Source organism: Ursus americanus, chromosome 29 (genome assembly GCF_024610735.1).
Source record: "Ursus americanus isolate L20-20 chromosome 29, mUrsAme1.1.p, whole genome shotgun sequence".
Classification (NCBI taxonomy): domain Eukaryota; kingdom Metazoa; phylum Chordata; class Mammalia; order Carnivora; family Ursidae; genus Ursus; species Ursus americanus.
Genome location: NC_142155.1, coordinates 32,169,978 through 32,186,784, shown reverse-complemented (window position 1 = coordinate 32,186,784; position 16,807 = coordinate 32,169,978).

Sequence of the window (16,807 nt, the reverse complement as noted above, 5' to 3'; positions counted from 1 at the left end):
TCACTGGTACTCTCCTATCTAGCAACCTTGTCCCCCGAGGGGTAAGAGAGAAGGAAGGGCTTGTCTCCCCAAGGGAAGCTAGGGACAGAGGCTGGAGAAGATTCTGCCAAACCCTGTCCATTCGTTCCTCAGCAGCGGTGCGTTGGAGCAGTACGAAGAATCCAGGGAAGACCACGTTCAGCCTGGGGGAGTCGAAGGTGATCCGTGGATTCGATGATAGCAGGAAACTGCTTGTTTTGCTCAGCGTGGGAATGGCATGCTGCTTTATACAGAAAAGTGGGGTTACTTTTTCGGAGATGAGTTCCGAAGTGATTAGGGCTGATATGTCTTAATGTCTATAATTTACTTTGAAATACTTCAGCACAAAAAAAGAAGCAAATCTGGCAAAACGTTCTATCTTTGTAATGGATACTGGCAGGTTCATTGTATTATCCTCTCTGTCTAAATGTTTAGTTTTTCCATAATAAAATGTCAAAAAATAAAAAAGGGGAAAAAAGACACCAAATGTTGTACTCATGTGGGTTGGAGTGGGTTTGAAAACCAGCTCTACCACTTCCTTGCTGTATGACCTTAGGCAAGTCACTTAACTTCTCTGGGCCTTATTCCCTCTCCAGTTAAATGGTACAGCTATACACCCTCTCAGTAGGCTGTGGTGAGGACGAGACATAGTAACTAATGGGGAGGGCCTTGAACATAGTACGTGCACAGTTAAAAATGGTTGTTTGGGGGGCGCCTGGGTGACTCAGTGGGTTGACCATCTGACTCTTGATTTTGGCTCAGGTCATGATCTCAGGGTCATGGGATCCAGCCCTGCGTCGGGCTCTGCGTTCAGCGGGGAGTCTGCTGGCAATTCTCTCTCTCCCTCTGCCCCTCCTCACCTCTAAAATAAAAACAAATACATCTTTTAAAAAAACACTTTTAAAATGGTTGTTTGTGAAATGAATGGAGAGAAGGCTGTGTATGGAGGGAGTCTCTTCTCAACACCGGAGCCTCAGTTTCTCAGCCTTCAATAAGCAGCAGTTAATGGTATCACTTGGGTCAACAGCCAGCCCCCCACCCCCTACTCCATGCCAGTGTTGGAAGCTGGGGAGGAAAGAAGGCTGGTGGGGAGCAGGGCCCCTCTTAACAGGACCCGTGGATGCTGGTTCCTTACAAGGAACACTGGTTAGTGGGCGCCCTCCTCATTCAGTACCTAGCCCGGGAAGAGAACAACCCCGCTCCAGTCCCATCTCGTCATCCAGCTCCGAAGACAGTCAGGGCTGGGGATTGACGCCCCTCAACATCCCCCCCTGGCGAGCCGGGCAGGGAGGAGTGAGAGCCCCATCCCAAGGACAAGGGCAGTGGGGCATGTAGCTGGTAACGGGAGAAGGCCAACGCTTTCCTATTTTGGGAGGTAGGAAGCAGCAGGTGGCTGGCTGGTGCGGGACATGTGAGTGCTCCTGTCAGGGGCCATGTGGCCAGCAGCAGGGCACGGCACCGCCAGGCAGAGCCTAGGCCCCTCCTGAGCCTACCCCCCAGATGCACTTGCGGCCACGGGGGGAGGGAGATCTGGTTTCTCCACCACAAGAGCATCCTCCCTAATATAGCCTGTGAGGATGAAAAGTCCACCTGGAACCCCCACCAAATCCTGCAGGGACGCAGGCTCCGGGGTCCAAACGTTCTGAGGGGTTCCCAGTGAGGGCAGAGAGAACCTTTGCACTCCAGGAGCTCCTAATCTGATGAGAGACCCAACCTCCGCCCCCAGGAAGACCCCAGTCTAAGGAGGGAGACACAGCCGCTGCTTGGGAAGGCACCAGTCTGAGAGGGGAGGCTGGCCATCGTGGGGGTGCCGGGGTGGGGTGCTCAGTGCGCCGGGCATGGCCCAGGGTTACAGGTTCCTTCGGGAGCCAGGTTATTTTGGGGTGGGCAGAGGGGCAGGCAACTTCCCAGATGAAAATAGCCTTCCCTGGGTGTCATTCCTGAGACGTGCGTAGGTCCCAGATGAATGCTTGTCACACGTCTGTGCCGCTCCCGCCCCTCCCAGGCAGGCTGGGCAGAGCCAGAATGGCCGTCCAAGAGGAGTCCTGTTTCCAAATCAGGGCAGCGTGGGAACGCCGCTCTGGCCTCCAGGGCCACCCAGAGCCGCCTACTGCTTGCCCAACTCCTTCCTCAAGGGGCTGCCAGCCCCCTCCCTGAGGAAGCCTGTCCACACTGACTCCCGCTGTAGGAAGCCCTCTGGCTCCAACTACCTCCCCAGTGGTGGGTCAGGTTTACAATTTTCTGCAGTCTGGGGCTCCCCTTCAGGTGGGGGGGTCCCTGAGATCAGAGCTATGTTCTGCCCTCAGACTGGGTCTCCCTTGGGGCGCCTGGGTGGCTCAGTCGTTAAGCATCTGCCTTTGACCCAGGGCGTGATCCCGGGGTCCTGGGATCGAGCCCCGCATCAGGCTTCCTGCTCCGCTGGAAGCCTGCTTCTTCCTCTCCCACTCCCCCTGCTTGTGTTCCCTCTCTCGCTGTCTCTCTCTGTCAAATAAATAAATAAATAAATAAATAAATAAATAAATAAATAAAAGAAAGAAAGAAAGACTGGGGCTCCCTGAGGGCAGTGCTGGTTCTACCCACCACCTTATTTCCAGGACAGTGGGAACACAGGTGACCCAGGACTTGAGAGCCCTGGGTTCTAGTGGTGACCCTGGGGTCACTTTGCCCTCAAGGGCAACGGCCTGCCTGGCCGGCCTCCTAAGAGCAGAGATGTTCTGGTCCCAGATTCAGGTTCCAACCCCAGCCTAGCCACTTCCAGGCCCCTCCTCCTTACCCCGCTGACACTCCACGGGGTCCTGAGGAGAGCAGCCGCTCCTGCCCTGGGCGGGTGGGGGAGCGCGAACCAGATAAAGTCCACAAGAGACTTGGCTCGGCGCCTGGCAGAGGGTAGTGGAAAGGTAAACCAAAGAAAGACCCAGTGGGCCAGTTCTCAGTCCAGCTGTGGGTTGGGCAGAGCTCTAGGCTCCCTGACCCCAGAGTCCGGGGCCAAGACTGGCCCTAGAAGGCCGCAGAGTGACCCAGGTCCCTGGCTAGGCCAGGGATATGCTAAGATCCTGACCTGCAGCTCGAGGAACAGGGCGTCGTCTGAGCATTCAGGGGTGGCACTTGCTCTCCCTTCCCCCTTTGCAACTCTCCCTCTGGCCCCCCACTTCCAGTTGTCTTTGGTCCCTGACTCCCAGGGCCCCCCTGTCTTTCCTGCCCTGCCACCACTACCACGTGGAAGAATCCAGCTAGCCTGCATATGTGACATTTGGCATGGCGTGACCCCTCAGAGTTGGGCAGGGGCTGGGGACAGACCTAGACAACATAAACACATCCCAGGAGTTTACATTGTGGGGGCCAGGAGTACACACCAGTCGGCTGGCTGCTGCCCCTGTTTACTCCCTGAAGGTTCATGGCCAGGGCGCCACCGGAGGAGGAAGGAGGAGGCAGGCCTCGGGTGGCTGCAGCTGTCTGGATGTTGATGAGCCGGGGACCCCAGGAAAACCTGTAGGCCTCCCAGAACACCCCCCTCCTGCTTCGTCCCAGCTGCCCTATCCCTCTCCCGGGACCACGCACTGGAACCCACGGGAGTCTGTGCACAGAGTGGCCTCCCTCAGCCTGCACTTTGGGGCCCCTCGGCCCTTGTCCCCTTTGTCCCCTGCCCTGCTCCGGGACCCTAGCTCAGATCTCAGGGCATTTTCTCAAGTCAGGTGGAACTGAGCCTTGCTCGAGGCAATCATTGTTAAGGCTCTCCCTCGAATTTTCCCGGGCGTCTTACTTTTCGGAGCACCTCCTATCAATCGCACCTTCGCTGCCTAGTCTGGGAAGCGGGCTGTGCTGGCTGGGACTGTCCACTGTCCGCACGGGAAGGTTGAGGCCCAACAGGGACCCCAGCCCCGGGTCCCACCCACAGCTAGCTGTGGTATCTGCGTTCAAGATCCACCGAAATGACAGCCTTGCAGCGGCTGTGCACCACAAGTCACTTTACAGGTGAGCAGAGCGAGGCTTTGAGGTGGCGAAGTGAGCACTTGCCCACAGCTGCTCAGCTGGCGAAGGCAGGATTCAAACTCGGTGCTGCCTGGCCCCAAACCCCCTGCACACTCCTTCCCCGCCCACTGCCCAGCCTTCACCCCGAGAGCCCAGGCACCTTCTGGGAGCACGCAGGGCTCCATGCAGTTCCTGCAAGGGCTCCACCCTTCTTTCTTCCTAAGATGCCTATGTTGGAGAGCCGGAGTGTCTCCATTGACGTGTTCAGCCTCACGCACAGTGCAAAGCCCTGTGTGTGCACGGGCAGTAGGTAGGACTAACAATAATAATAAGAAAAAAAATAATAATCCTTAATGTTTACTGAGCATTTGCTGTGTGCCCGCTTCTGTTCTAAGTGCTAGAGATACGATGTCTCCAGCAACCCACACAACTGCCTAAGGCCATTATTAACGCTGTCACGCACCCAGTTTCCTGCCGCAAAGACTAAGACACAAAGAGGTGAAGTGAGCTGTCCAAGGTAACGGCTAGAAAATTCCAGAGCCAGGTCTGGAATCCAGAGCCACCATGCTCTACATAGGAGGTCTGGATGCAGGCTGACTTTACAGAGCAGTGTAAGCGGTGTAAGTGTGAATGTGTGGACACGCGCGTACACACACACAGACGCGCACACGCGCGTACACACACACACACATAGCAACCAGCAAGGGGTTGATGAAGGAACTGGAACAGTGCAGGGTAGCTGGAGGAAGGGCTCCTGGCAGTGATGGGTCGCGTGTCAGGGCATAAAGAACACGAGAGATACGGACCATTCCCAGTTGCCCCCCTGGCCGGGACTCCTCTCCAAAGGCCACTCCCGCAACCTGGAACATAGTAGGCGTTGAATAAGTGTCCTTGGGGTGACTGAACAGTGCTAACGTGGTGCTCGTGTTAGAAGTCCTGACAAGGACCACACTGTGGTGGTGCTGAGCGGAAGTGGGGGGCAGGCGGTGGCAGGGTGATGGTGGGGGGGTCAGTGACGAGGCGGTCGGGGATGGAATTCATGATAGAGGCAAGAGCATAAACTCATTTCCTCGACCCTCCCGGACGGCCCTTTACAGTGTACACCAGACATCACGCACCCCTAATCCTCGCAGCTGCCTTCGGGGAGGCATTTTTAGCCTCATTTTACAAAGGATGACAATGAACCGCAGACAAGTACGTTCTGCTTGCCCAAGGTCACAAGGCCAATAAGCTGGCCTGGGCTCGGTGCCTTCAGAGTGGGGTGCCAGGCCCGCGTCAAGATGTCATGGGTGGGTGGAATAGAGGCCATTCTGCATTCCCAACACGGCGTCTCAGCCCTCCTCAGTTTGGGGGAGCAGGGAGTCGCAGAACTAGGTGACAGGGGAAGCGGTTCTAATCCCAGCCCCACCACTGACATGCTGTGACCTTCGCTGGGTAGCAGCCAAGGCAGATGTCAGCTGCCAAGTGACAGCGGGCCTGCGGGGCAGAGCCAGTAGAGCCTGGCGGGAGCCCCACACACCAGGAGGATGAAGTCAGGGGTGGGAAATAATCTTGGAATCAGAGGAAGGCTCGCTTTGGGGTAACATTCCTGGAAAGCTCTGCTCTGATTGGCTTGAGGTTGGGGTTTCTGCCCAGGCCTTTCCAGTCAGGAGCAAGTTTATTAATAAACCCTGCCCTGACTCCTGCTCTCACCCTGGGGAGAAGGCAGGGCTTCCTGGGACTCCTGGCCCCTCACCCCAGGGGTGGTGAGTCCCACTGTGGGGGGGGGGCAGTGGGGGGGAGACAGAGACTGAGGCCTTAGATCTAGGCAAGGAGTGCAAATGTCCTGCACCCCCAGACTACATTCCCCACCCCCCTGCAGCCCTCTGCTTCCGTGGCAGGTCAGGTGAACAGGTGAGCAAGCTCCTTGGGTGCCCTCGTGAGCCCTGGGTGGTGTGTGGGCGGCAGTGCAGGGACAACGGAGCGCGAGGGGTGCTGAGGCCTCAGGAGCGACTCATCAGCACCCAAGGCCTAAATTTATTGCCTCCACATCCCCACCCCCCGGCTCTGACCTCATTAGGCTCCTGCCCCTTTCCCAGGATGGGGGAGAGGAGGGATGACTCCTTGTCTGGAGAGCAGGATCCCTTGGGGGAGGAGGGAAAGTCCTGAGGGTGGGGGAGAGGGGAGACGGGGGCACAGAGCTTAATATAGTCACAGGGCAGGCTGAGGAAGATGTCGGCTCCTATTACACCTGCCCCCTCGCCCCCATCATATGACCCAGCTCCTGCTGGTGAGGCGTGGGCAGGGTGAGAAGCACCTGGTCCTGGGAAGTGCTGGGGGCTGCTCCTGCCCGGCTCAGCTGGGTGGTCCTGACCAGGAAGAGAGGAGAGGGAAGGGAAGGAGCCTCCAGCACTGATTCCAGCCTGGACGCCAAAGGGACCGGTCCCTCTGATCCACCCCATCCCCACCTCCCTCCTTCACTCCCAGATCCATGGTAGCAAATAATGGCACCCCTGGGGGCAGAGCCCTAAGCCAGATTTAGGGGCGAGAGTCAGGATGCAAAGTTGCAGGGAAGTTGCTATGAAAATCAGATTCAAGACAAGCCCCTCCCCTAAGCGCCTCCTGCATGGAAATCTGAGCCCTATTCCCCCACTGCTGACACTGAGGGGGAGACACAGCCCTGCCCTGGGGGAGCCCCAGCGTGACGGAACTGTCAGGCAAAATCCCCTCTGCTGGGCTTCCCGTGTGACCTTGGGCATTCCCTCAACATTTCAGAGCCTAAGTTTTCTTGTCTATGAAGTGGCAACCCTGCTGCGGCCCTCAGAGGCTCTCAGTGCCTGCCGGGCAGAACACAGAAATGGAATAAAAGGTCATTATTCCTCTGCAGGGGGCGCTTTTTGTGGAAGACATCATCACCTTTGGTCTTTAAATGGGGATTGCAGGAACATTCCGTACACCCACATTCCCACCCAAAGATGGGTCATCTCTGGAAGGTCTGGCTGCCCTGACAGGCCTCCACAGTCTCTCCTGGCAGCCCCGGGCTTGGCGTTTACAGTCAACAAGTATCTGGACAGTCAGCCACACAAGTGGCCCCAGGCCTGAGGACACAGGTGCAGCATGGGACAGGGCATCTACCCTAGAAGACGGTCTCTGGTGGCTCCTGGTCATGGACTGCCTGGAAACCAGTTTTTCAAATCTACTTTTTATCGAGGTGTAAGATTAGTGCATCAAATTGCACAAATCTCAAGGCTACGGCTTCGTGAATTTGTGCATATGTACGCGCCTGTGTAGCCCCCGCTCAGATCAAGCACACAGTATTTCCAGCACCCCAGAAGGTTCCTTCAAGCTCCAACCAGTCAATCCCCTCCCCCAGAGGTCACCCCTATTCTGACTTGTGTCCTCACAGATCGGCTTTGCCTGCCCTTGAACCCCATGCAAAGGGACTCCAAGAGCATGCCCTTTGTGTCTGGCCCCGTCTGTTCAGCCCGAGGTCTGTGAGGGTCCTGCAAGTGTTTCTGCAGTGCGTGTTCTTCCTTTTTCACAGCCAAGTAGCCTTCCATCGAGTCCCTCACAATTTACTCATCTATTCTGTTGATGGATGTTTGGGTTATTTCCACTTTTTTTTTTTTTTTTTTGGTTAGAGAAAAAGAGAGCACGGGCATGTGCACAAACAGGGGGTGGGTGGGCAGAGGGACAGGGAGAGAATTATAGAAGACTCTGAGCTGAGTGTGGAGTCCGATGGGGGGCTCAATCTCATGACCCTGAGATCATGACCTGAGCTGAAATCAAGAGTCAGAGGCTTAACCAACAGAGCCACCCTGGTGCCCCTCCACGCTTGCTGTAATATGATTACAGCCGCCATAGCATTCTTAGACACGTCTTTTGGTCGCATAAACATGGCAACCCATTCAGGAGAGCAGATTTGGGGGTAGATGCGTCATTAAGAACTCCAGGGAGGAACAGAGAGATTAAATATTGCTCTGAGCTCCTTGGATAGACGCAGAGGGTATTATGCTAAGTGCAATAAACCAGGCAGAGAAAGACAAATACCATATGATTTCACTTATATGTGGAATCTAAAAAACAAAACAAAGGAACAGACAAACAGGAACAGATTCATAAATACAGAGACCAAATTGGGGTGGGGGATGGGCGGGAAAGGTGAAGGGGATTAAGAGGTACAAACTCCCAGTTATAAACTAAATAAGTCACGAGGACGAAAAGTACAGCAGAGGGAATATAGCCAATAGTCGATGGTATTGCAATAGCGCTGTGTGGTGACAAATGGTGACTCCCAGCTTACTTATCTACTTATCTTGGGGAGCATTGTGTAATGTCCTGGAGCGTTGAGTCACTAGGCTGGACACGTGAATACGACATTGTATCTCAACTATACTTCAATTTTTAAAAATTTTAAAATAAAAACCTATGGAGCTCCTATCCTGGGCCATGAGCTTTTTGGGGTCCACTGGCCACTCACAGAGGAAGGAGGACAGACCCAGAGGAACAGCCAAGAGGAGCTCCATCAACCTCATCACTGACCCAGAGTCCGCCGTGTGTGTGTGTGTGTGTGTGTGTGTGTGTGTGTGTGTGTGATTGTATTCCTTTCCTAGGGCCGCCATAACAAGCTATCGCAGACTCGGTGGCTTAAAACAACGGGAATTCAATCTCTCATAGTTGAGGAGGCCATAGTCCGAAACCCAGGCGTTGGCAGGGCTGGTTTATTCTGGACGCTGTGAGGGAGGGGCTTCCACGCCTCTCTGCGGGCTTCTGGTGGCGGCAGGCAATCCTTGGGCTTCCTTGGCTTGTCGCTGCAGCTGTACAGTTTCTGCCTCATCGTCCCTGAACTTCTTCCCTGACCTGGGTGTCTCCGTGTCTCTGTGTCTACGATGTTCTCTCTCCCTGAGAGGACACTAGTCATTGGATCTGGGGTCCACCCTCATCCAGTAAGATATCATCTTAACCTGCTTACGTCTACAGAGACTCTATTTCCATCGAAGGTCAAGTTCCCAGGTACTGGGGGTTAGGACCTCGACATGTCTCTTGAGGGACACAGTCACCCAACCACGGTGATTATGACTCAGCACGTTTGTAGGTGAGGATACAGGAGTGTTTGTGTGGGTGTGTACAGAGTAAGGGAGCCCAGTGCGTGTGCGCGCGCTTGCCAGGACATGTCTACGTTGGTGTCTCTGGTGGTGCTCCTGCGGCCATGGGCACGTGCAGGGGAGCAGGTGTGCCTGCGTGGCCCTGCGCGCAGGGCTTTAGAGACCCTGCTGGCCTCGCTGCAGAGGGCGGGAAGGCAGCCTGGCGGCAGCGGCCCAGCTCCCTGCTGTGGCCGAGGAGGTGCTTGGGGCTAGCTGGGGTGGGCAAGTGGGGCCTTGCCTCGCGAATTCAGTGGGTGAGCTGTGCGAAGCAAGGACAAGGGTATTTGCTGAGCTGGGCACAGGCTGGTAGGCTGAGGAACTGGCTCAGGGCGGCAACGCCTGTTCCCAGGTCCTCTTCCAGGAATGTTCCTAGAAAGCCCCTCCACCCAAGCTCCCATCCCCTGCGCAGCATCTGCCTGGATGGGGAGGCTCTGGCTGACTCATACCCTCTCGGGGCTGGAAGCCAGCCCTCAACTCCTGCCCTGCCAGACAGGTAGCCAGCCCCTCCCAGGCCCCGCCCCCAGGCCCATCCGGAGTAGCACCCGGTAAGCCACCAGACTAGCACCTAGTAAGCCACCGTGCCTGGCCAGGGGCCGACCGGAAAGGGAGAGAGACAGAGGTGAGTACATGTTCGGGAAAGGCCCAGAAGGAGGGCAGCTTATCTCCCAGGGCAGCACTTTTAGGCAAACCCACCACCCAGAGACAGGACACTGGCAAGTTTCCCTCCATAGTCTTGTTGGCTTAGGGCCTGCTCTGAGCCACTGATCTCCTTTAACCCTCACCGTCAAGTTTAAATGGTGTTCTCGTCATGCCCATTTTACAGATGTAATTGCGAAGGTCCTAAGGAGTTAAATGGTCTGCCTAAAATTACACATGTATTTATGTTTGTTGGCATTTTTTATTCTCTCTGGAAATCCACACCCTGCCCACTCCTCCACACTCGGACCACAGGTGCTTTCACCGCAGCCCACCTGCCCGCCACACAACTCCCCCCCAAGTGCAGTCTTGCTCCCACCCTTCCCCAGGAAGACCCCCTGGCCCATGGGGTGGTGGAATAAATTAAGGGGTGCTCTCTCCCTCTCCCCCCACCCTCCTGGACTTCTCTGCAGTGTCCTGGTTTTGTTTCTGGTGTGGCCGTGAGTTTATTGCCTCTCTGAGAATGTTGGTGGGTTTATGTTCACACCTCTGGAGGATGGGGTGTCTGGGCGAACAGGTGTAGCTCCCGCTGGGTTTGCCCATCGGAGGCACACGAGGGCGGAGTTGCGGTGGGATATACGTTGCAAGGTTGTAGCCGTGAGTGTGCCTAGGCATGGGTGTGTAAGCCCCTGTGGGGTGTTCACGGAGTCTGCCCCCTGCATGTGTGGGTGTCTGTAGCGCGACTCCCCATTTCTCTCCCCTTACCATAGAACTGCCACCGGCCTCAGTTCACCGACTCCTGGCCCCCAGGTAAGAGCCTGGTAAAAGCCGCCTCCATCCGGGGACGGAGACACCTGAGTCCGAAGCCCCGCCTGCTCTGGCCCCTGGTGCCCGCGAGCTGGTGTGGCCCCACCCAGGCAGCGGGAGTGTCCTCATCCAATGGGATGGGGTGACGTGGAGGGGGAGGCACCAGTGAAGCTTCTCCCGCCCCCAGGGACACAGGGAGCACCCGGCTCCCTGGATGGGAAGCTCATTACCCCAGCGCTCAGTGGTTTGGGGGGGGTCATGCCAGGACTTGGCACATACTACAAAGTGCGGGGGGCACCCCCAGCACTCCCGCCCCCGGCTGGCCGGGGGAGGGGCCGTGACGTTCGGTGGCCTCATGCTGCTGAGAGGAAGTAGCTAATTGCCGACCTGATGACTGGGCAGACTAAGGAATGGGGTGATGATGCCACTTGCGGAAGCAGGCGCCCCAGCACAAGGAGGGGGCCCTGCAGGCACGGGGTGGGCCAGGCCAGTGCTCTGCAGAGGCTGAGGTGGTTGTGGCCAAAGGAGCAGGGGGTGGGGGGTTGTTGAGGCTGTGACCGTGGGAAAGAACTTCTCCCCAGCTTCCCTCAGCTTTAAGGGAAAAGAGTTCAGAGGCCCCAGGGGATGAAGGGATTTGGGAAGGGGCTGCAGGGGGCGGAGGGGGAGGAGAAGGTGGCCCAGAGGCTTCTTTACTCCCCTTCCACCTACACTCCCCAACCTTCGTGTTTCCCACCCTTGCCTTTGGCCCCTCTTTGGCCCCTGTGGCCCCAGGCTGGTGAGTAAGGAGGGAGTAGACGGAGGGGTCTTTTCATGCTAAGACCCCCCGGGGCCCAAGCAGCCTCCCTGGCCATACCTACTCTGCTGAAGGCCAGAGCATCCAGAAGCCGTGAGACTTCAGGTGTCCTGGAGGACAGGAAGAACAGGTGCTTCAGACAGAGAACAGAACAGCAAAGGCTGGGCAGTGGGCTTTGGTGAGGCTATTGGAGGGTGGGGGCTTGGCTGCCATGGTTATGCGGAGAGAGGGAGGTGGGCAGGGCCCTTCTGCACCTAGGGCCACACTGGCCCTTCCTTGCAGAAAGTGGGTCACCAGACTCAGAGCTTCTTCCACAATGCTGGCCACAGCCTCTGGTACCCGGCAGGCCAAGGACCAAATCAGGAGCCACACAGGATGGGGAACCCACCCCCCAAATCCCCAGGAGCATCCACCCCAGAGAACCTGCCAGCCCTGAGCACCCAAAACCAGGACCCATCCCTCTGTAGGTCAGTGCTCTGGGCCCTTAGCGCCCCCTGTGGGCAGGGAGCTATACTAATGGGGGAGGGGCCTCCACCTGCCTGGGGGAGGAGACAGACCCGCCCGCCCCCAGCCCACAGACCCTGCCTCAGGGTACACCCAGTGTGATGAAGGGTGCTCAGACATTGACCTACCAGCCCCAATCTAAAATTCGGCCCCCGTTCTCAGAAAGATCCCACTCGGATGGAGACGTGTTCTACCATCAACCCTCCATTCTGAAGGGTGAAACAGAGTACCGGGCTTCAAGAAACAGTCTGAGGGTAGAGACACACAGCCACATAGAATCTTTCTGGAGCCCACAGTCTGTTGCAGACATGGATTAGACATTTCAGTGACTGTAGTGCTGCTAGAAAAAAATACAAGACGTCCAGTTAAATTTGAATTTCAGATAAACGATGAATAATGTTTCAGTATAAGTATATCCCATTCAACATATGGGGCATACTTATACTTAAAAAAAAGTATTCATTGCTTATTCGGAATTCAAATTTAACTGGACATCCTGTATTTTTATTTGTCAAGCTGACAACCCTAGATGCGTCCAATCTAAGGGAGGAAGGAGGGAGGACCCCCAAACACCAAAATGCAGGTAAACATCACAGCGGGCTCCAGCTCAGAAGAGCAGTGGTGGGGCGGGAGGGGAGTCCTGGGGCGCTGGCTCGCAGCAGTTTAAAATTCCTTCCAGGCCAGATCCCTAATCCCTTGGTGCACAATGGCGGCCTTCTCCCCCACCGCCTGCGCCCACGCCCTCCCCCGCGGGGCCGTGGCAGTGCCACCACGGGCCTCTTTAAGCCCCTTTGAAGCCGGCAGAGCCCCGCGCCGCGGGAGGCCCCGCCGCTATGCCAGCTATGCCAGCTATGTCCCTGCCGCCGCCGGCCACCACTGCTCCCCCATTAATGCTGGCTAATCTGGCTAATAAATAAACTCCCCTCCCAGCCTCAGCCCCCTACTGGCTCCTTCCTGCTCCCCCAGAATTGATTTCAGGGCTTGGGTAAAACATGTGTCCCCACACCCTTCTGATGTCTCTCTCTTTTTTTCTATCGCCGTCCTAGACCTGTTGCCCATCTCTGACGGAATTTGGGGAGTCTCTGCCTCGCGGATTGCATCGGCGTCTCTTTCAGTCCACCTGCGCGCAGGGAGCAGGCCACATGGCTAGGTGCAGGGACACCACTCAACGCCCCGGGAAGATTCGCTGGACCGAAGAGCGCCCCCTGGAAGCCAGGGGAGGCGCGGGTCACGCCCCTCCCGGCCACGCCCCCAGGCCACGCCCTCTCGCGCCCGCGGAAGTGGGGAGCCGCGCCAGCAGCCCGGGCACAGGTGACTCCGCGCCGGGGAAGGCGATGGCGCCTCCTGCGGCAGGAGTCCTTTCTCCACGGCCTCTGCCGCCCCCTGCGTCCCCACCCGGGCTTCGGAGAGTCTGACTCAGAGCCGAGCCCGCATCGCTTCACCTCCTACCACACACCCGGAGCGCGCGGAGAAATTACAGGATTGCAGGGGCACGGCTAATGCGCTCTAATTACCCGCCGCCGCTCTCCTCCGCGGCGCTCGGCTGCGCGGGGCCAACGCGCCCTAATTAGGCCGCCCCTCCCGGCTCCGGGAGCCCGTCCCGCGTCCCCCCCGTTCCCGATGCCCAGGAGCGCGCGCTGGCTCTGGCCGCCGATGCCTCCTGTCGCCCTCCGAGACTGCCCCAGGAGAGAGCCCGGAGACCCCACCTGTCGTAGGGAGAGGGGAGGTGCAGAACCTGGAGCCCCGAGCCCCAGGGTGCGGAAGGCGGCCCCGCCCCTCTCTCCCGTAAGCCGACAGCCCTCGAGTTGTCTGTCGGAGACGGACAAGGGACTCTGAGAGTGAAGAGGAGGCAGGACCTGTGTCGTTCTCAGGAACACTGAGGCCTGTGGAAAGTAACTGTCCAGGGCAGGGCACGAGGGCAAGAGTAACCCCATTTTGCGCTTGAGGCACAGAAAAGTGAAGGTTCTCGCGGGGGAAGGCCACCCAGCCAGAACTCCCCGCTCAGCTTATTTGAGGGCGGCTTAGGACCCACCCCACAGGCTCCTTCCCCTGACAGGGAAATTACCCTTCCGCAAGGAAAGGTGATACCCCCATCACAGACCTGGAGCCCCGGCAGGCTGGAGACCCACCAGCTGTGGCCTGTCGGTCAGAAGGGAGCTAGTGAGGAGCGGCTAAAATCTTGCATCCCGGGAAGGGTGGGAGAAGGCCCTGAAGACACAGAAGCCAGGCCTGACGGCCAGGACTAAGGAGGAGCAACTGGGCTGTCAGCTTCTTTATCCAAACCAGGCTCAAACCTTTCGTCTATCAGAATTCTTTCCTGATGTCCAGGGGGTTGCAGACTCATGGCCTTGGGCCAAGTTTAATCTTTAGTGAGGTTTTGTTTGGCCTGCAATGAGTATGTGTTCTTTTTTATTCAATATGAGAGCTGACAGTGTGAGCTGTCTGCCCTCCCCACTGGCAAAGGCCAGTGTGGTTAGACCAGTCCCCAAAGGCATTTGGGTTTGAGACCCCTGATTAAGACCAGTGCACTTGGCCTTGCCTTTAACCTTTCCTCAGGTGCCGGGAGCTCGGTCTGCACTGATGCCACCCCTCGTAGTCTTTGCATGTTTGTCGGTAAGCCTGACCAGGCGAGTGGCCCTGGGAGCGCCGCTTTAGGCTTCCCACACGGGGCTGCACGTGCCTCTGGAAACCCCTCTGGTACCCCTCATCTTGAGTGTCAATCTGTGCCTCGTGTGTGCCTTCCCAGCAGGGATGACAGCTGGTTTTCTGCCACACAACTAGAGGTTCCTTGCGGGCAGGATATTGGAGCTTTCCCTTTAGTCTAGGATCTTACTGAGGGCTAGGGGCCTGGGGTGTGGGGGTAGTATCCTCCATCACAGGAAGCTCCCTGAGGGCAGGGCTGTGTCTCCCGCCTCAGACTGGGGCTCCCTGAGGGCAGGGCTTTGTCTCCCCCTCAGTCTGGGGCTCCTTGAAGGCGTTGGATTCTCGCCTGAGATGGGGACTTTGCACCCCACCCCAGGCCTCTGGCTCTGGCAGCACCCAGGCATTCCTCCCAGGACACCGTTTGTCACGCTTTGATGAATGAACCCTACTAAGAATAGCTCAGTCCTTGCAGTGTCTAAAGGACAGAGGTGTGGGGAGAGGGAGAGGCTGGTGACTGAGGGGGGCCTCAGGGGAGACGGACACACTCATTCATTCAGCATTTTCCCAGGTGCCCATCTGGACACTGAGGGGAGACAGGGTGAGTGCCACAGAGCCCCCTACGGTGGCATTTCTGCTGTTGTCAGTAGGGGGGTGTCCAGAGGACCCCTGAGACCAAAATCCCCACCCCTTTCTTCACAGCTTCCCCACCCCAGAAGTCATCTCTTCAAGGCCACCCAGTCCCCCTCTATGCCTGGCACAAGCTCCCTCTGCTTGGAACTCAAGTGCTTGGGGTCAGGGGCTGCTTCCAGTGGGTCACGGGCCAGGGTCGGGGGGACGCGTGGAGCAGGCTTCCTCCTCCTATGGAGACCTGTCAGAGAGACTGTGAGAGAATGTAGAAACAGTGTCAAACTGGCAAGAGGGCACTTGGTGCTCTGAATGAGTGGGTGCGAGTGACCCAGACGACGAATCCCTGTCCCCTGCTCCATCTCCACTCTTCCTCCCTCATCCTGCCCCTTCCCACTTCAAAACCTCAAGCCTCCAGTTAAGAATTGAGCGAACTTTCCAATGCAACTATTCTCCCAGGCCCTTCACAGGGGGGCCGTGGGGTGCGGAGGCTGTGACCTTAACCTGCTTCTCCGGGTGGGGCCTTCCTGGCACTCCACCCCCAACTGCCACCTCCTGAGAGGGACATGTCCGCCTGGTCTTGGCAAGAACGTCAGCCTATGAGCCAGGCGGTCTGGTATGGTACCAGCCCTGCCACGGATCCCACTGTGACCTTGAGAAGCCATGTGCTCCTCTGCGCCTTGGTTTCCCCATATGTAAAAGGACTTTTTTTCAGTTTTTATGGTTTTCAAACCTTTTTTTTCTTTAAATAATGGATCCTTCTGTAACTTATGTGGCATTTCCACTGGTAACACAGAAAACATTCAGGCTTCTGTGGTCAAAATAGGAGTGGGGGCCCAGAAACCCAGTCCATCGCACATACACACACACACACACAGACAGACACACACACACACACGCACACACACATGCACGCACACGCACACACACAGAGACAGAGAGAGACAGAGAGAGAGAGAGATTAGCTCCAGGGCACTCCAGAGAGCACGCTACATAAACCTCTGAACCCTGAAATCCTTCCCTTGCAAACGTTCTGGGACCCTGCCAGGGCTGGGTGCTCTCGAACTGGGGGTTCTGACAGCTCTGAGGTTGAAGCAGTGATCATGGGCCTTCCGGGTATAGGCAGCAGGGCCCAGGGTTAACAGGGTGGGGGGCTCAAACAGATAGGGGGCGTCTTTTCAACACTGGGTAACTCCAGCGAGGCTGGGCGGGGGCCTGGGTCCAAAGCTGGGTCCATGCAAATGCTCACTGCCCTCCCTCCCTACCCCCCTGCCCCAGCCAGAAGTCAGGTAGGCTTTTCTTCAGTTGGAGGGAGACCAGGATGAGTGGGGATGGAGAGGGCCCTTCCCCAGTGGGAGGGACAGCACTTATGGCAGGAGACCCTGCAGCTTTTTTCTGGAATCCCTCTCACTATGCCTAGGACAAGGACCAGAGTGGCAGGGGTGGGGGGCTGGTTAGGGCCCCACCGTGGCTGAGTTGTAGGGGGCTGAGCATGAAGAAGCCCAGTCGGGGTTGTGTACCCCACTGCAGGAGACCCGGGGAGCCCCAAAGTATCACTAAATCTTCAACTGTGAGGATTTGGTGCCAATAGGAAATGCAGGGAGGGGGCCCATCAGGCACTGGTAACAGGAAGGCCAGAGTGAGGGGAGCAGGTGCCACAGAGGGAAAAAAGATGGGGTCCCAGCAGTGG